The sequence below is a fragment of the Schistocerca cancellata genome, chromosome 8 (assembly GCF_023864275.1).
Source record: "Schistocerca cancellata isolate TAMUIC-IGC-003103 chromosome 8, iqSchCanc2.1, whole genome shotgun sequence".
Lineage (NCBI taxonomy): Eukaryota > Metazoa > Arthropoda > Insecta > Orthoptera > Acrididae > Schistocerca > Schistocerca cancellata.
The window spans coordinates 450,026,922-450,048,234 of NC_064633.1; the positions used below are offsets into that span (position 1 = coordinate 450,026,922).

At 43.4% G+C, this 21,313-nt stretch overlaps 1 protein-coding gene and 1 pseudogene across 2 annotated transcripts in view; both read left to right on the plus strand.

The window, feature by feature from the left end:
• The window catches only part of LOC126095181 (vascular endothelial growth factor receptor 1), a 549,049-nt gene that overhangs the window by 276,701 nt on the left and 251,035 nt on the right, over positions 1-21,313 (plus strand). The window lies entirely within an intron of this gene.
• On the plus strand, positions 14,466-14,583 carry LOC126095837 (5S ribosomal RNA; annotated as a pseudogene).

The following is a 21,313-nucleotide window of genomic DNA, read 5'->3' on the forward strand; positions in this document are numbered from 1 at the left end:
TCACACTTAAGTGCCTGGCTGAAGGTTCATCGAACCATTTTCACACTACTTTTCTACCATTCCACTCTCGACTGGCGCGTGGGAAAAAGGAACACCTAAATCTTTCCGTTCGAGCTCTGATTTCTCCTATTATGATGATCATGTCTCCCTACGTAGGTGGGTCTCAACAAAATATTTTCGCATTCGGAAGAGAAAGTTAGTGATTGAAATTTCGTAAATCTCGCCGCAAAGAAAACCGCCTTTGTTTCAGTGACTGCCACCCCCAACTCGCGTATCATATCAGTGACACTCTCACCCCTATTGCGTGATAACACGAAACGAGCTGCCCTTCTTTGCACTTTTTGGATGTCCTCCGCTAATCCTACCTGGTAAGGATCCAACACGGCGCAGCAATATTCCAGCAGAGGACGAACAGGTGTAATGTAGGCTGTCTCTTTAGTGGGTTTGTCGCATCTTCTAAGTGTTTTGCCAACAAAGCGCAATCTGTTTCGCCTTCCCCACAATATTATCTATGTGGTCTTTCCAATTTAAGTTGCTCGTAATTGTAATTCCTAGGTATTTGGTCGAATTGGCAGCCCTTAGATTTGTGCTATTTATCATATACCCAAAATTTATCGGATTTCTTTTAGTACCCATGTCGATGACCTCGCACTTTTCTTTTAGTGCCAATTGCCACTTTTCGCACCATATGGAAATTCTCTCTAGATCATTTTGTATTTGGAATTGATGGTCTGATGATTTTACTAGACGGTAAATTAGAGTCATCTGCAAACAATCTAAGGGGGTTGCTCAGATTATCACCTAGATCATTTATGTAAATCAGGAACACAAGAGGGTCTATGACACTACCTTGCGGAACGCCAAATATCACTTCTGTTCTACTCGGTGATTTACCGTCTAGCACTACCAACTGTAACCTCTCTGAGAGGAAATCACGAATCCAGTCACACAACTGAGACACTCGATATGCACGCAATTTGATTAATAGTCGCTTGTGAGAACGGTATTAAAAGCCTTCTGGAAACCTAGGAATATGGAATCGATCTGAGATCCCTTTTCGACAGCACTCATTACTTCATGGGAATAAAGAGCTAGCTGTGTTGCACAAGAAAGATATTGGTTATGTATCAATGTCATTTTCTTCAAGGTGATTCATAATGTTTGAGTACAGTATATGCTCCAAAATCCTACTGCAAATTGATGTCAGTGATATGGGCCTGTAATTAAATGGGTTACTCCTAGTTCCTTTCTTGAATATTGGTGTGACCTGTGCTACTTTTCAGTCTTTAGAACCAGACCTTTCGTCAACTGAGCGGTTGTATAAGATTGCTAAGAAAGGCGCTTTTGTGTCTGCATACTCTGAAAGGAACCTGATTGGTATACGATCTGGACAGGAAGACTTGCGTTTCTTAAGTGGTTTGAGTTGTTTCGCAACACCTAAGCTTCAATTTCAGATTAATTGTAGAATTCGATAAAGTGGCATCATTTGCCGATAGGTAGACAATATGGTGCCAAATACAAAATTGTTGAGGCTTTCGTGGCCACTTGTTGGCGTGTTTATTTCCCAGACAGTAATGTGTAGCATTGTCAAAAGTTCAACCTCCCTTACTGCTGAGTACCAGCCTTGTACTTAAGTGCAGGATGGCAGTTAATAGTACGTTTAACACAACTCATTTTAATGTGTTGGTACATGCTGCAATACACCACGTAAAGCTCCGTAAACCACTTCTGGAGTTTCTCCGGAAAACCTACTGCAGCATCCACCAACATACAAATCTGCAATTTTTGTCTGATCTCTTTTAAAGTCGCTGTGTAAATGATCACTTGCAGCACAGCGCATTCGGTTCTTCAATATTTGGGAGGCCATGTTAGGAAAAACCTACCTTCGAAAGTATAGTATTCGTCGGCTAAAGCGAGTGTACATCGTATTTTTCGTGTATTATTTACTGGAATATTTTTAGAATTTGGTAATCTGTCAAGGAATATTTCCTTCTGTACCAGTAAAATTAATCTCCGAATTCATATAATTCATTTGGGATCGAGCGAGGTCGCTGTTCCGTCCCCCTGCGGCAATAACATCATTCGTGACTCGGAAGGTCATGCGTTGGTGGGAGGCTCAGTGGCTGGAAGTGAGGGATAATAAGTTGCGAGCGGTGAAGGATTCTGTCCGACCGTGGCTCACCTCCTCCCGACAGCGACGAGCTCAGGAAGTAGCCATTACACGGCTTCGAATAGGACATTGCCCATTGACACGTGGTTTTCTGTTACGTCGTGAGGAGCCACCAACGTGTCAGACATGGGGGACACAGCTGTCGATACGACATATTTTAACTGAGTGTGTTTTATATGCGGGTTTGAGGGAAGATTTAAGTTTCCAACCAGACCTGCCCTCTATTTTTAACTAATAATGAGGTGAGTGTGGCTAGAGTTTTACGTTTTTGTGTGATGTCTGGACTTCTTCCCAAAATATTGGGATTGAGATCTTAATGTGCTGTAAAGTGGTTTGGTCACCCATTATTTGTAAGTGGTCACCCAGCCACAGTTAATTATTTTTACCTGTTTTGTACTGGTATATTATTTTTAGTTTTATCTACCTGTTTTGATGTGCTGTGTCCAATCTTGAAATTTGAGCATTCACAATTCTCGCAAAGATCGGCTCTGAATTGATCCTTGTTTAACAGATTTTGGCTGCACTCGTCAACATTTATTTTGGGAACGGGCGCTGATAACCTAGTTGTTGTGCGCCCTAAAACCATCATCATCATCATCATCATCGAGCGAGGTAGTAACACTGTTTTCGCATTCAGAAGAATCGGTATTCAATCCCCGACATTTTATATCTACATATAATAAATCTGTGAATCTGTCGTGTCTGTCTGTTTGAACAAGCTTCTCCAAGACTACTAGACGAATTTTCATGGGGTTTTAGAAGCTAACTTGAGCGTAGCTTGGGGCATCCTATAGGCCTTTTCATCAAAATGGAATAACGAAAAAAAGAAGGTATCGCAACTGAAAGTTTTATCCATACTAATATTGTAAATGCGAAAGTAGTCCGTTTTCATGACCAACCCACAGAACGAGATTTCGATGAAAGTTAATATGGAGATAGCTTCGTCCCTGGGAAAGAACGTAGGATGCGGTGGAAAGCATGTATTACAAGATATTTATGAATTTGAAGAATATTACGCGACTTAGGGAAAAAATACTTGCTGTTTGAAAAAGCTTTTTAGTCTTTGACTTGTGATCTTTATTGTATTTGCGAAAATTCTTTTACTGCTTGATGTGTTACGATTCACCGTAATGAATACATTGCCTATACAATCTTCGATACTTCACACTATTTGTTGTATAATGGACACTATGAATAATGTACAGCTACTTCAGTAGCACGATGCGTAGATGCGTGCTCCTGCCCATGCCCCTCTGTACGCACTGCTGGGCAGCGACGCTGTGAACTTTGACAGCTTAGGACCTGGACGCAAATCACGATCTGCGCTTACCCGAAATGGCGCACACATGAGGGCAGCTGACGCAATTGCAGGTACAGTAGCTTTCATACACACCATAACAAAGCTACTGATATGAGAGGTGAGCCACGGGTAACAGCTAGGCCTGAAATAAGTTTAGAGGTTTCATATGCCAGAGACGATATAATTAGCTGCAGCAACAATCTTGTGCCCTTCCTGGTCATGGATTTACCCTCTGCTGTTGTTTGATGTCCGAAGTGTAATGATGGCATTCATAATTGATGTGTAACAGTATCAAGAATAGTAAAATGGTGAGAGAATTTAACGTATGTTCGGTTTTCTGAGGTTTAAGTATCGGAACGTCTCATTTAATTGATTTTCGTAATTATTCGTAGTCCATGGTCAGTCGTTTTAGAATCAGCGTTTGGAGACGAGCTGGTATATTACTCTAATTAAATGTGAGGTAACATTCTAGTTGCCTATTGACTGTACGGTACAGAGTGCATTCGAAAGAGCTGTTGATGGGGAATAATTTACTTGATTTATTGAAAAGAATGATTCTCATTATTTATTGATTCATAAAATAGTATGCCACAGAAAGGTTGCTACACAATGCGATACAATACAATGATTACTTAAAATAATTAGTTCAGAGAGGAGCGTTATTTTATCCATGTTGGATCTTGTGAACTTCGTGGTTGGCGAATGACGCAATCAGCTACAAATACGTTTTGAATGTTTTGTTTTATTGCCATAACCGGTTGTGGGTTACCATGCCCATCTTCATATGGCTAATATTTTGCGTTACATAGGTGTTTTGCTTAACAGCATGTCGTCAGCTCCACACTACACAAGAATATTTGAGCATTTAGTGCCACTTTCAGTTGTTTCATTAATAAAAGTACGCTAAAATGGTTGCATTTTATTTATACACTTTAGCGTATTTTTATTAAAGACACAAGTGATAAAGTGACACTAAATGCTCCAATATATTTGTGCAGTGTGGAGCAGACGACATTCTGTTGACAGAAACAACTATTTAAGGAAAAACATTAGCCATATGAAGAAGGGCATGGTAGCCAGAAACGGGTTAAGGTAGTAAAACAAAACATACAAAAAGTATTTTTGTCTAGTTGCGTCATTCACCAACTATCAAAGAGGAATATTTTACATAATTCAGATTTAGGTTTCCTGTGGAAGTATAAATATGTAAGGCAAATGCTGGAACGATTTGTCATTGATACGGAAATAGCCGATTTCCTTGCATCTTTCTCCAGTTCGGTCTTGCCATCAATCCAAATTCAAATGGTTCAAATGGCTCTGAGCACTATGGGACTTAACATCTGAGGTCATCAGTCCCCTAGACGTAGGACTACTTGAACCTAACTAATTTAAGGACATCACACACATCCATGCCCGAGGCAGGATTGGAACCTGCGACCGTAGCGGTCCCCCGGTTCCGGACTGAAGCGCCTAGAACCGCTCTGCCACAGCGTCCGGCTACCATCAGTCCCTAATACCTAGTCGTAGACTGCCCGTTAAACTGCAATTTTGATTGGCTTAAATTGATTGATGAGAAAGCAGCGGCTTACAGGCATAGTGCTCCATACGTCTTGTAAACAGATTAGTTCTGGTGTATCATCCAGTGTCTTTTTCCCTAGCTTCATTTGCGTTGTTTTCGGCATTAAATTAGCCCGTAGTACAGCACATGACTCAAGACATCACTGATATTTTGTAGTTAACGGATATTTATGAATTTTCCCTTAATTCTTGATAATTCCTGCAAGTTACCCTTAATGCCCATACAGCTTTCCAGTTGCTAACATTGCGTGGCCTTGGCACGAGTGTTTTATTTTCAGTAAGAAAGCAAAAAGCAACTGTTCGTCAGAATCCTTTACGCAACTGCCTGTCGCAAGCACTCAGCTCTTGGTTCCACAGAGCGCGTCTGTCGCACGCCCAGAGGTATAAGTCGGGTCTGTGTGAAAGCAGCTGTACCAGGATCTGTTGCCAGCTGACAGCACGGAGCTCTAGACAACTGAACGCGGCAGTCGTGGGTGACGTCACTGCTGCTGGCGAGGCGTGCCTCGTGTGCAGGAATGCACCGCAGCGCCGCGGAAGTGTTTGCCGAGGGTTTCTTGCGTCTCCACAGCTGTCTCAACGCGCCGTAGCTTTTTCTGCCCATTCGTCAGCAACTAAAGCAGCGCATATGTCATAAATCAAGTCTCCTGTGCCGGGAAGAAGCGCGCATAGTGCAGATTTTATAAGCAAATGGGAATTTTTCTCTCAAATGACAAACCACTAGCTTTGCATGCGTGGGTACATAAGTTTGGTACTCTCTCCCGAATGACGTAATAAATTCGTGTTATATGCATTCGTAAAACAAGTTTAACAGATGGATCCGGGTTTCAATCTTAATCTCTTCCCCCCTCCCTCCCCCCCCCCACTAGCTTCTATTTTACAACATCTCTCATTACTGTTAGTTGTTTTTGTTCTTTTCGGCCAAATATCGCATCAGGCTGGACGTTGCGCAGTAGGTTTCCATTTGGGAAAAAGAGACGAGGATTTCCAGTTGAAGACATTCGCTTGGCAAGGGAAACCTCGATCGGATGTGAGCATTGGAATTAGGGATGGCATAAACCGACCGGTTAAAATAGAGACCGGTATTTTAGGTCTGAATAACCGGTATTTTTCGGTCTCGGTTATAACAGGTCTTTTTACTAACAGGCTAAAAGACCGAAATATCAATTAGCCATAGCAACCGTGCTAAATCTGATGATAAATAAACCCTTTTAAAAAAGAGTAATTTTTATCCGTAAATTGTCCACCACCATAACTGAGAAGACAGCGCGCCGGCTTGTCATGCCGGGAGGCCAGGGTTCGATTCCCGGCTGGGTTGGAGATTTTCTCCTCTCAAGGACTGGTTGTTTGTGTCGTCTTCATAATCATCATTTCATCCTCATCGACGGGCAAGTCGCCGAAGTGGTGTCACCTCAAAAAACTTGCACCATGCGATCAGGTCTATTCGCTGGAAGGCCCTCGCCACATACTTCATTCGTAAAATTTTTATTCCTTCGAAATATTACTTTATAACAGAAAATGGATAAAGCGATCAGTGCTGTTTTAATAACAATGCCGATAGGAACGCGCAGTAAACACGTGGCGTTGGAATTGGAACAGCGTTGCTGAGACAATATTGTACCTGTTACCATGTGGCATGGCCTGTTAGATGGTACGCATGTACATGCAGAGCCTAAGACTTGCCTCGTGTCGCATATATGGTAGTTTCTCGCGTCGTCGTCGGACATCAGTTGCATTACAGAATGGCACCATCCGTAGTTTGGAAATACTTTACGAAGTCCGGTATCATTTAAGTACAATGCTCCATTCGATTTAAAAGATTAAAAACTGGAGGAACCACAACAAATTTGCGACATCAGATGAGGAGAAAACTTAACAATTCATTCATAGTTTGTGTTAAACATAGAGAGAAGCTGATCTGCTACCTGTGTCTACACGATATGTCTTTATCTGCTTGTAGCCTTTGAAAACGGTCAAATTAACACTCAAAATAGTTCTTCATATTCATTTTTCACACTTACGTACTGATTGTTCGTAATGCCCAAATATTGTTATGATCCTCAATTACAACATGATTTTTGGGCAGTGATTCCAAATAATTAGAATCACTTGGAGATACTGGAGATTTTCCCCTAGTATTCAACCACAGAAAAGCAGCGAACGGTTGACGGACGAAGTTTTGTTTTATTTGCCTATTTAATTTAATATTTTGATTCTGCGTATCTTGAAACTGAGAGATTTTTTCAGTCTTTGTTCGTTTTCTACGTTTATTACAGGAAATAATAGCAATAAATATCCGAAAATTGGGTAGTTCAGAAATGGCGGTTTTGACCGATTGCAACATTCAGGTTAAACCAGGAACCAGGGTTGGATAAAAAAAGATACGACCAAAAACCGGTGTCAAAGTAAAACTGTGTGTGTGTGTGTGTGTGTGTGTGTGTGTGTGTGTGTGTGTGTGTCGCCCAGACCACTAGGAACCTGGTAATAGTAGTCTACCCTTCTGTCTTCTTGCTCTGCAAGCTGAGATTTTAATTATTCGCTGTAGCTTCGCGACGACTGAAGTAGTAAAGCTCCTGATAGTTACAGCCTCCGGCCATCCTGGTTCCCCTGGATCGACCAAGACGAATGCCAGGGTACTAACTTCGGAAATAATGTGGCTGAATTTCTTTCCCATCTTCACCCTGTCCGGGGCCTTGGGCCACATCTGTAGTGGCCTCGCCGTCGACGTGACAATAAAGCCTGGTCTTTGTTCTTTCCTTGTTATTTGTATTTTACATTACTTCGAATCTTAGAAGGAAGTATACCAGCGCTTTCCTTGTTCCACAAGGACAGCAACACGTCGATGTATCCTTCAACTACAGGCGAAATTGAGGTCGCGTTTCGCCCACGCGAAATTGAGGTCGCGTTTCGCCCTGCAGTGCAAGATTAAAGCTATACCCACTTGAGGGAACGTAGTCCCTGATGCGTGTGTGTAGAATGCAGTGACCATAACGCCGGTTCCAGTCCACAATTTGACACGCTATGCTGTTGTTAATTAACTCTTCTTTATCGATGAGGTCATTGCATGAGAGGCCAACATAACACGCGATTAACTACTAATCAAAAAAGTAGCTTGTTATGTTTCTAATTGTTTCTTCATTACTTGTAATTGGTGAATTGACTGTAACCAGTTATTTGATAGGTTCCTCGAAATACTCATCGGAGATCGTAACATTTAGCACATCTGCAATGAATAAGCTCATATATTGTTACAGAACAGAAGTTCTCTAAGTGTCCTAACGAAGTGATCTTTTCAAACAGATGTCTGCCATTTACTGCACATGAAGTAAGCAAAATAATGAAATCAAGAAATAAATAGCTTAATTACAGAGCAGCGCTGTAAGTTAGGATTAGAACTCAGAAAACTGTTTCCGAGTTCAAAATAGGCACACACATTTAGAACTTACTGCCTGATCACATACTCACCTATCCACAGGCAATGCGGACACGCACTCAGAGATGTTAATGGGCGTCAGTTTGTTGCAGAAAAGGGACTGCGTCAATTTCTCGCGTTCCAGTTAATTCTTCTACTGAAGCAAGTATCGTCGTCGTTTGCCACCAACTCTCGTTTCGCAAATAACTGGCTGATTTTTTTTAATATCACGTCAGAAGAAAAACAGCTTCCAATTGAGTCGGAGTAATCAGTACTTCGGTGATCGACAATCTTCGTAAACCTGTTACATTACGACCGTCATGAAAAAATTGATACGCCTAGCCTGTAAGCTGTGAACTACAAGCGCAAAACCTGACCGGCCCTCCTTTGGTTAGTTCAGATTTTAGCTATAGTGTGGTGTCCGCATAGGGAGTAGACAGTCGTTCCCTCCTTAGTCGTTGAACGTGGCTTGTAGACAGTCCATGTTACTCAGAAAATTAATCCGAAAACCATCAATTTCGTATGTGTGACGAGCAGTTCAATGGGAGTGCTATTCGTGTGCACCGGAAAAAGAGTATAGTGTTGATGTGGGGATGCGTAATTTTATCAGCCAAAGTGCAGTTCTCCACATGTTATATTTACTGCTGTTGAATTTTTCTGATGTCATTCATACACCTTCTATTAGATCGTCGTTTAATACATAGTTTTGTATGCATCTATGTAAGCAGTATATTAATTTTTTAGATTGAATACGTGCAAAGTCACACAAAAATATTTTCCGCAATGTACCACTCTTTATAACTTACTGGTCACGTCTATGGTAGTTTTCATAAAGATTCGTCCCTTTTTTCACCCTCCCCCCACCTCCCCTTTCTGTCTTTCTCGTTGTTGTCGTCTGTCTTTCTCGTTGTTGTCGTCTGTCTTTCTCGTTGTTGTCGTCTGTCTTTCTCGTTGTTGTCGTCTGTCTTTCTCGTTGTTGTCGTCTGTCTTTCTCGTTGTTGTCGTCTGTCTTTCTCGTTGTTGTCGTCTGTCTTTCTCGTTGTTGTCGTCTGTCTTTCTCGTTGTTGTCGTCTGTCTTTCTCGTTGTTGTCGTCTGTCTTTCTCGTTGTTGTCGTCTGTCTTTCTCGTTGTTGTCGTCTGTCTTTCTCGTTGTTGTCGTCTGTCTTTCTCGTTGTTGTCGTCTGTCTTTCTCGTTGTTGTCGTCTGTCTTTCTCGTTGTTGTCGTCTGTCTTTCTCTTCCTCCCTTGGCACCGCTCCCTCCCAAAACCTTCTGTGATCTCTCTCCCCCTCCCCCTCTCTCCCCCCTCCCCCTCTCTCCCCCCTCCCTCCCCTATCAGTCGTACCTGGTAAGGATCCCAGATAAATGACGAATACTCAAGATCGCTCGAACAAGCGCTTTGTATCTCATTCCCTTCGTGGATGAGTTAAATTTCCTTAAGATACTTCCTTAGAATCTCCAGCCTGGTGTTTGACTTTGAGACGAGGGCAAATTAAGGTCTTAGGCCTATTTTTTTACTAGGCAAAGTAAGATACCATACATAGAGCCAATGAGAAATACACATCCTAATCTACACACCTTACACTATTATTCTACATAGTCCCCACACTGGTCACACATTTGTCCCATTGGAGCACGAAATCTGAGATACCTCTGCGGTAGAATTCGTCTGGCTGACTACGGAACCACCGTCGGACTGCTGTCTTGGCTTCATCGTCACTTGTGAATCGCTGTCCTGCCAGGAACTTCTTCAGCTGCCCGAAAACGTGGAAATCACTAAAGGCGAGGTCTGGACTGTGCGGTGGGTGGCCCAAAATCTCCCAGTGAAATGCCCAGGGCTTTTTCGGCATTTCTGATCGCCACGTGTGGTCTCAGATTGTCGTTGAGCAGAATCACGTTGTCCACATCGAGAACCCCTCGGCGCCTTCGCTTGATGGCAACCCCAGACGTGACAGTGTGGAACAATAACTATCGGCATTGACATTTGTACCTTGTGGCGGTCCACGGCTATTCCAGAAGTCCGTTGACATTTACCCGACAGATGTCGCTGAATGCAATTTTTTTGTCACCGGCGAACCGGGATGTTTCCACATCATGCTCTGCTGCTTGGATTCCGGCGTGAAATGCACTATCCGCGTTTCATCGCCAGTAACAATGCGGTCCAGGAAACTTTCACCCTCCTTGGAGTACTGTTCCAGATGGTTCAGTAAAGACACCATTTGTTTGCCTTTCATCATGTCATCCAGCTGCTTAGGCACCCACTGGTATGAAACCTTTCCGGTACTATAAGGACCCGTTAACGATGTCGCAAGCACTACTATACGATTTGCCAAGCTCCCGGGAAATGGCCATGATGTGCACACGCCGATTTGCTTTCACCGTTGTATCCACGGGAAATGGTGCCGTCCGTAAACGACGAACGTGGCCTCACCGACTGCTCATTGTCATGCAAGACTTCACGGTCTTCGCCGAACTCACAACACCACAACCTCACAGTTCTCAAAGCGAGACAGTTTTCGCCATATGTGGGCTGCACTTCCCTGTATATCTCGATGGGCGTTCGTCCTTCGGTCCATAGAATACGAATCAAATTTCGTTGCTCTAACGCCGTGTACGTGTGGGGCACAACCGCCATCTTTAACAACTAACAGCCGCACGAACCAAGAAAGGTCCAACGCTGGTAATGGATATGTTGACTTCGCATTTACAGCCGTAATTTGGCTAAAAAAAAAAAAAGAGCGTGCAAGCACTTTCTGATTTGTCCTTGTACTATTAGATTCCACATAAGGATGCTCTAGACAGTTACTGCAAGATACCTTATGGTAAATGGTTTTCAGCAATATGTCGTCAGTTGTGTAGTTGTTCAGTACTAGATTTATTTTCCTATGTATGCGCAATAAGATACAGTTATTGACGTTCAGGGTCATCTGCCAGAGCCTTCACCATTTATCTACCTTGTACGAGATCACAGACAATTTCTTTCCCCTTATTGTCCATCTGAGCTTGACTCCCATCTCTAGCGACGAACTTTTGGATGGGGCGTTTCTCTAGGTTCGCATGAGCAGTTGCCAGCGGGCTCGTGCGCATGCGCAGAGCTGAATTCGCATATGAGCAGTGCCTTCCTCCCGCTTCCGACTACCCAAGCGTGGCTGTTTGCTCTGTGAGCTGTAGCAGCAAGTAGCCAGATGCTACCCGGAAAAATTTTTCCGGCGCGCCCAAGCTGCCAGATTCGCGCATGCGCAAAGCAAGCTGAGTTATAGTGGGAGGGAGGGTCCTTCCCCACGTGACCCGTGTATGTGTTTCGTGTCTTCCTAATATTGCTGGTCTCTTCGTTTACAGCTCCCACGTCAAATGAAATCAAAATAGATTTCTGTGGCCGGGAGCCATCAAGTGAATTAATATACATTCTCATAACCATGAAAGACCAAAATAAGTTGCTAGTTTCAATTTTCTGATTCTATACTATTTCCACGATATTAGCAATCAACCATTAATGTCTTAAAGAAGCTATTTCTGTCTGTTTCGTAGAGAAATTTGCTTCTATTAATTTTTTTCCGCTGAGGCAGTTAGTTTATTTGAAACGAAGTGTTTCATTCCGCACTGTTGGCTACTTTCAACTTCGTTCAATCTCAAGTGCAAATTTTCATTTTCTGGGACGAATGACATTATACCATAATAAAGAACCAAACATGAGAATACACTACTGGGCCTCCGAGAAAATTGGTATCACGAAAACCACATGAAAAGCTGAATATCAGGTACTTCAGAGTGCATCTGGACATACAAATGTGCAATTAGAGCGGAATGAAGCATTTTAGTATGGTTCATGAAATTCCGATGCTGGTTGGAGTAGACTCTGATGTCCTGTTCCTTTTATGACACTGTAAGATCTCTTAATGCTACATACGTACGAACATACGTAAACATTCACTTGAAGCTGACTAAGTAGGCAAATTTGGTCAGTAGTTTTGAACTAAACATTTTGTTTCAAATATAATTACAGCTGTAGCAGAATTTTACAAATCTGCCTTCTGTGAAAGTGTTTTTCGATCACAAGGCACTTGTCTAGTACTTAAATTGATAGAAAGCCATTCTATGGTAAATTGTAGACAGGCAGCATACCGTGTTTTATCGTTTTAACTCCGCACATGGCTTCATATTTAATCCTAGAGTAGAATATAAACTGTCAGTTGTACAGTTTCTTTGCCTCACAGACAACCTTATTAATTTTCTGCACATTTTGAAATAGTCGCGAAATTTATTGTCCTTTATTCCTACTAGCTTTCTGCAGTGTAATGATGTAAACCTGTTGGAAATGCTACATAACAATATTGCAGAGTACGAATTAAAAAAAAGAAATTAAATTTAAAAAAAATCTGTCATTCACCTCATAGCAAAATGTTATGGTACTTCGAGCTGTGGAGTCTAATTTTGAAATGATATTTTGCCAATAACTGCTTCCTTATTCGAATCCTTTATCTGGGTGGGATATGATAAAGCAATTGCTCTAAGTACAACTCTGTATGTCCTCTCAACAACATGCCGCAGGGCTGCACATGGTCACGTGATGCCCCACCACGCACGAAATTCCACCAGAAATGCGACGGAAAGCGTATGAGCAGAGCAAGCACCAAGCACGGGCTGCCTACGTCATCGTAGCTGCGCATGAGCAGTACACCTGTTGTCTGGCGCTGTCTGGTAACTGCTCAAACGAACCTTCTGTAACCTTCCTTCTTTCCTCCGTCCCGAACGCGAGCGGCCGACCAAAGCAGCCGAGAGCAGCAGCTGCTGGCTCGCCGCCCACGCTGCGGCTCCGTCATTCGGCCGAGTCCCCTGGGATGGTGGATGGTATCTGGTTCCGGCGGCTGTCCGGCTCCCCCGCCGCTTCCTTCCTGTTAGTTCAAGCCACGGGATGGACGTTTGCCCTGTCTGTGGCCCACCGGACGTGTCGTTCAGTGGGCGCGCCCACAGGTCTCAGAGGAGCAATCTGCTCCGCCCCGTACTTAGAAAAACAAGGGACTTGTTCGGTTTACAAGGGATGTCCTGTTGCAACCAGTCCACTTCCTGGTAGTCCAAGTATACTCGTTTTCACTGAGCGATACGGCCGTATAGCCAACTTGTGAGGAGACGCAACTTTCATCGTGGATCGTGGCACGACCCAATGGTGCGCCGTGACGGTCTACTCAACAGCGAAGCCTCTTGGTCCGAACAGGAATTCTGTGTCCCAGTTGTATTTAGAAGCTTTACACACCACTGTGATTAGGATGGTGAAGCTATTAGATTGCGTTACTCTTTGCTCACTGACTCGAAAAATGTACATGACGTTCCTCAACAAAATGGATGAAACGATACGCGGAATAACAGTAGGTGCATTTTGCGAAGACACTGTCCGGAAATTCCTCACAATCACAATGCTGAGTTGTAAAATAAAGTGCCACTTGACTCACATTCTTAAATTCAACATCATGCGCGGGGAGTATTGCACCCAGCAGCTTGTTCAAATGGCTCTGAGCACTATGGGACTTAAAATCTGTCACCAGTCCTCCCGAACTTAGAACTACCTAAACCTAACTAACCTAAGGACATCACACACATCCATGCCCGAGGCAGAATTCGAACCTGCGACCGTAGCAGTCGCGCCGTTCCGGACTGAAGCGCCTAGAACCGCTCGGCCACCGCGGCCGGCCCAGCGGCTTGTCAGGAATATTAAAACATACGTTGATACACAGGAAGCACACAGCTGGTTATGAATAACAGAATGCATGGTCACTATGAAAATTCTGTTTCTTAATTACGTGTCGATGTCATTGCAGAGGGTCATTATAGCGTCTGTTATCCTTCGTGCATATATTTTAAATTGCTGGAAGAAAGACACATCCAAAGGCTGTATATATTTTGTTGTTTTTGGCGGAATGATAAAGCATTAAGTATCTTCACCCGCAAATGAATCATTTACTATTATTATGTCCTTAAGAGCAGTCCGAGAATCAGAAAGTAGTAAACGCTTTTGGCCAACGGCCTTGCCGCAGTGGTAACACCGGTTCCCGTCAGGTCACCGAAGTTAAGCGCTGTCGGGCTTGGCTAGCACTCGAGTGGGTGACCATCCGGTCTGCCGAGCGCTGTTGGCGAACGGGGTGTACTCAGCCCTTGTGAGGCCATTTGAGGAGCTTCTTGATTCAGAAGTAGCGGCTCCAGTCAGGGTGTGCTGACCACACGCCCCTCCATATCCGTACTCAGTGACCCCTATAGGCTGAGGATTACACGACGGTCGCTAAGTACTTTTTGGGTCTTCCGAGACCTGTTCGGACGGAGTTCAGTATTTGTAGCAGAAGCTTTTGGGTATTCGCGACATCATTATCAACATTCAGGAAGAAGGATTTTAATTTTTTAAACATTTTCCCACCTTTGATAGCCTCCAAATGTACTTTTGGTGGAAGATTATCGTCAGTAGCCATTTAACTTTCGCGCCAAAGGTTTTTCTTGAAGAGAAACGCAGTTTTTTGTTAGGTGTCCATTGACTGAAAGTCCAACATTTGTTTTATAAGGTGTACTGTGTGCAGAATGGACCGGGGGATCTGCTGAATTCTTCCAAAAACCTTGACCGGTTTGTCTGGAGTAGTTGTTGCAACAAGGCTCTTTCTAAAGTCGGGTAGATCAAAGGTAAAATCCGCATGGCGTCAAATAATGTGTGAACATGGAGGTCATGCAAAACGAACTGTTGATTCTTCCCCCTCATTTAGATAGTGTCGTGCCAGAAGTTCATAATTAAATCCACTTTCATCAGTGCTCCAAATGCAGTGTGGCTGTATCTGCAAAACTGCAGTTTTCTGGTTTACTGCTTCGACAAAACGAGCCCCAGAGTGATGAATATCTCGGTCTTCCTGTACATATCTGACTGTCATGAAAAGCGTCATGTGTCTACGGCATATTTTTTATTGTTTCTTGAGACGTGCTTGAAATACTGCAGAACATTAAACTTTTGTTTGGCTAATTTCTCTTGCCTTTTGCGCTGCCCAGTGTTTCAGGTGCCAGAAATGGACACATTTTCCTTCATGCCTTACTGTACCAAACTGGGTGGAATGTATTGTTTTATCACTAGTTCTTTGATTGGCTTGTTTCCTCGAAATGGATGATTACCTCTCTTTTCTCCACATAATCAAATATTTCTTTGATGTTAGGTATGATTTAGTATATGAATGTGTCTACGATGATGGGCTTTAGGTCGCAACTTCACGTGGAAGTATATGATAATCCTCATAAATACGTTAGACGTTCTTCGGAAAATTTTGTTAAAATAACAGTATTGGATTTCTTTCCTGGTGAGCGTTCATACTCACCAGAACTCTTAGCATCTCTGAGGAATACTGTTTGCGCCACTTCCACTAGCATTACAATCTTGAACACTATTAATCGCGTTATTGTCCATAAGTCGTTTTCTTCATCCACTGTCCTTCCAGTGTAACTTGAGTTGAGCAGTCAAATGAATCTTCGTGGTTCTGAAAAAGAAAAGCCACCAAAAACAGTGCGAATGTGTCATCAACTTGTGCTGCACAGTATCCCGTTGGATAAAGCCTTCTTAACTAGAATGCTATAATGTTTAAAATATTCCAAACATTGTTTCGTTAATTTTTGCTGTATTGAAACGCGAATACTAAACAGGTCAGCTCCTTTCCCCTCGACCTCCAAGATTTCCAGTACTATTCTGTACAAACCAAGCGAAACACAATCACACGCCGTCGCAGGCGTGGTTAGAAATGTGAGATGGTCTGGGTACCAATGATTGCCGGCCGGGTTGGCCGAGCGGTTCTAGGCGCTACAGTGTGGAACCGCGCGACCGCTACGTTCGCAGGTTCGAATCCTGACTCTGGTATGGATGTGTGTGATGTTCTTAGGTTAGTTAGGTTTAAGTAGTTCTAAGTTCTAGGGGACTTGATGACCTTAGAAGTAAAGTCCCATAGTGCTCAGCCATTTGAACCATTTTATACAAATGATTAAATAAAAATTCCTGTTCGAACCGAGATATGTCCCTTGCCTGTAAGTAGGCTATGTAGTGTGGATTCTAAATTTACATCGATAAGCCGCATTCCACCTTATGGTGTGTTCCGGTGGGTACTTAATGCACCACTGCCATTTCCCCACTTTCCTGACCCACTCGCGAATGGTCTGCGGGAAGAAAGATCGTTCGTACGCTTCCTTAAGAGTTGCAGTAGCTCTAATTTTTCCTTCATTGTTCTTCGCGGGACATACGTAAGAGGAAGCAATATGTATCTTGACTGTTCTGGGAATGTAAGCTATCGGAATTGTAATAATAAACCACACCGAGAAGGAAAACGTACGTTTTCTAGCGTCTGCCAGTGTTGTTGGCTGAGCATCTCCATTACTCTTCAGCGCTCGCTAAACGAACCTGTGACGAAACGCGCAGCTCTTCTTCTGCTCTTCCGTATTTCCTGTGTCAGTCCTGTCCGGTATGGTTCCCAAACTGACGAGCAATATTAAAAGTATTAGACGGACAAGGGTTTTGTAAGCGACTTTTTTGTGGATGGATTTCACTTTCTGAGGATTATTCCATTGAATCTGTCTGGTATCTGCCTTACCTACGATTAGTTTCGTCTAGTCGTTCCGCTTTAAATGGATTTTCTGTTACCAGATATTTTACTGGTTTGATGCGGCCCACCACGACTTCCTACCCCGTGCCAACCTTTCCATCTCAGAGTAACTCCCTCTCCCGACATCCTCAGCGATTTGATATAACGAACAACTTAAATTGGAAGGGACACATAGAAAATGTTGTGGGGAAGGCTAACGAAAGACTGCGTTTTATTGGCAGGACACTTAGATAATGTAACAGACCTACTAAGGAGACTGCCTACACTACGCTTGTCCGTCCTCTTTTAGAATACTGCTGCGCAGTATGGGATCCTTACCAGATAGGACTGACGGAGTACATCGAAAAAGTTCAAATAAAGGAAGCACGTTTTGTGTATCTTCTTGTATCATTTTAAAAAGTAAGTGTTCCAAGAAAAGTCTTTCATTCTAAAGCTTAGTTAGTTGCGGAAGTTGGTGATAATCTGGGGGGGGGGGGCGGGAATTGGCGGGGATACTAGTTAACGGTAGATTCCTCTCCGGGGTAATGGTCTAAGAAAGGTTGGGAACCACTGTAGATGGACTCTGTATGCTAGCTGAAGCAATATTATGCAGCAACTGACCAAATGGCACAGTGGTCGCTAGTCTATTAATGTCTCTCTTGAGACAATCCGCTACACATCGCTATTTCGGTTAACAATCACACTGTTAGCCCGATATTCCGTCAGTATTTTGTTCATTAGACGGCAGAGCGGAACTGTTATCAAACGCCTTCCTGAAGCCAAGGAATACGGCGTCAGTGTGGGCGCCGGTATTCGCTACTGTTTGGATCTCTTGGACGAACGGGAAACTGCTGTGCTGATGGAATGTCAGTCAAAAATACAGTATAAATACAATAGCCATGTGGCTAACAGTTTGGAACTTAAGGAAATGGGCCGTAATTTTTACTTATCGCTCATTTTAAAATAGTTTCAGCTGTTCATTATTTCCTCGAAGTGTTTTTCGCATCCCATTCTCGCTTTCTCTCTTTCCAATAATACCGCGTGCTGTTCACAGGATTTTGCGCGTGGGAGTCGGTATTCCTCAATTTCTGACTTTTCCACACTACTTACGCTAACGACAATCAATTCCTGTTAAATATCTTGTGAAGATAGTTATTTGTCCCGAAAAAAAGTACATGTAATTTTACACTTGGTGACCGGTTTCGATCAGTTTTACGGCGTATGTTGTCGCCGTTTGTGTGGCAAATGAATCTGTCCTCATTACACTTGTTAAAAGCGAATAACATAAAGGTCCGGCGGTGTGTATATTATATTAAAAATTTGGGGCTTTTGAAATGCATTTCTGTGACAAGTTCCAGTTAAGACCATCAAGCGTATGAAACATGACGGTAGCCACACAGGAAACGTTTTCTCTTGTTCCTCGACTGTTGCAATGACGTGACGGAACCATGCGCTCTGTTTAATATTCTTTACGTGTCGCTTGTGCTCTCTCTCTCGGAACGGAATGCAGCACCACAGTACAGTAACATAAGATGGTAGCCTCTGCGAGCTTGCAACATTCAGAGGATCCTGTTCACGATATTCACTGGTGAGGAACAAGTCCCGTTTACTCACGCAAAAATCTAAAATCTCAGCGCTCCTTTTGTAAGCTGAGGCGACAGTGTTACCCAATTTACTGACATATGACATACACGATGACTCGCAAGGTATTCTTTCTTGGTTAGTATTAATGAGACTTTCTGCAGTAAGTGACCTTTCCTTTATTTCGCGTTCAGTGCATCATAAAGCCGTCCTTCCTACACAACATATTACACACAAACGATAATAGGATAATGGTTCAAATGGCTCTGAGCACTATGGGACTTAACTTCTGAGGTCATCAGTCCCCTAGAACTTAGAACCACTTAAACCTAACTAACCTAAGGACATCACACACATCCATGCCAGAGGCAGGATTCGAACCTGCGACCGTAGCGGTCGCGCGGATTCCAGACTGTAGTGCCTAGAACCGCTTGGCCATTCCGGCCGGCGATAATAGGATAAATATACATAAAATTCCCTCCACAGTTCTCTTTTTAACGTCTTTTTAACATCTGAGACGTATGATTACTTTCGACTAATCGAGTAACATACTGAAAGTGAAAGTGCAAATTGCTAATTTGATACTACAACAAATTTGTAGTATGTCTTGCGTATATACAAAATTGTTAAGGCTTTCGTGGCCACTTGTTGAAAAACTGCCTATTGGCTTCTGTCTCGGGTTCTTCGGTCGACGTTCATCTAATGATTTTTCTGTCGTGCCAACATAACATTTACCATGGAAGTAGAAAAGGACAAGAAACTGCCATTTCTAGACGTGCTGGTCACAAGAGACGGCGAAAACCTGGGACACAGCGTGTATCGAAAACAGACACACACGGAACGATACCTGCACGAACTGTCAAACCACCACCCGACCCAGAAAAGAGGCATGATTAGTAAGAAATGCAACACCTGGAAACTGTTCGGAGGAGCAATGAGTAGTCCATAAATTATATTAGAAGTGTAACAGAGCCAAACACTCGGCGAAGTAAGGAACCAGAAAAAGAAATGTCGGATACGGCCTTTCTGCCATACATTCCCAGAGTGACGGACAGAATCGGCCGTATATTGCGCAAACATGGCGTAAAGACGATTTTCAAACCGACAAGGAAGATCAAAGAGTGTCTTAGGTCGGCGAAGGAGAAAAGAGACCCACTTGCAATGTCGGGAATGTACCGTATACCATGCACATGCGGAAAAGTTTGTCGGAATGTCTGGACGATCAATTAACACCAGGATCAAAGAGCATAAGCGACATTGCAGGTTGGGGCAGGTGGAGAAATCGGCCGTGGCAGAGCACGCACTGAATGAGACCGACCACGTAATAAAATTCGCCGACACGGAAGTTCTGGCTGTAGAGAAGCACTATCACACGCGCTTGTTCAGAGAAGCTGTAGAAATACAAAAACACGCGAACAGTTTCAACAAGAAAGAGGAAAGCCTTAAGGTAAACGGATCCTGGCTTCCCGTACTGCAGCGAACGACCGTCGCAGGTAGCAAGAGGAGAACCGCACCGGAAATGACCGCGGAGAAGCCCTCGGACGTTGGCGCGCCAGGTACATACAGTCTGCGGCCGGGAGCTCGGCTCCAGTTCACCACCGGCAATGGAGGGTGAAGCTTTGACAATGCCATCCACTCGTGCTGGCGAAACGTCAGAAAAATCATTAGATGAACGTTGGCCGAAGAACCCGAGACAGAAGCCAATAGGCAGTTTGTCTTGCGTATATGTTCAGTTTCCGAATAAGCTGGATACACCATAAGGAAATCGGACTTTATTTCTTCACTCGAGTACTTGGACACTTCTTTCGCTAGCGCCCTTGTCCCGTATCTTTGCGTAGGCTCGGCATGGTTAAATCGGATTTGGCGTGGTTAATTTTAAGGGGTGGCCGGATGCCCTCCCTGGCGCCACCCCATCCCCCCTCAGTCGCAGCATGGTCTAATGGTCGTTCACCAGTCTTGTTATCTGGGTCGTCTTAGTTGTTCTCGCTTCATGGTGGGTGATTATGAATCTCATATTGTGCCTCTTTCACAGAAGTAATAGCCTTCCTTCATTCATTATTGATTCTCTTCTGTGCCCTGTATTATCCCATAGGGTCTTGGAATATCTTCTCTGTACCCAGTTGTGCATTGAATGACCCAACAAGACAGTTATCCCTCCTTTTATCTGTTTGTGCCACTATATTATCCAGCGCATTTAAGAATTTTATGTCACTACATTGTCTAATCTGTTTTTACCATTAGTGGTGCATGTGTATTTATCGGGATATAGGCTTTGTTTCCTGTCTGCATTATTAGGTATGAGAGCCTCTCGTTCACACCCTTCCATTCACTGACAGTAGCACAACAGTGTCTGCCTCAAGCGTTGTTCGGAACATAAAAGGCCGTTGCTCAACCCTGTGATCCGATCTTGCCTTAAATATGATATACCTTTCTGACTCCACTCTGTTCTCATCACTGGATTTCGTTTCATTTCTTACAGTGCCAAGATGCCATACTATCAGGACTTTGTTTGCTACCCTTGGTCATGGTCTGTATGTTAATGGACCTAGTTTAAAGTTACTTTTTGGCCTTCTGTTTTATATCCGATGCAGTATGGATGCTAAGGTAATGTAGAGCTCAGACTCTTCCTTCGCTCACAGAGTAGGATCCCCAGAATTAGCCTACTTGTGTGGACCCAAGTTGACAGAGGATG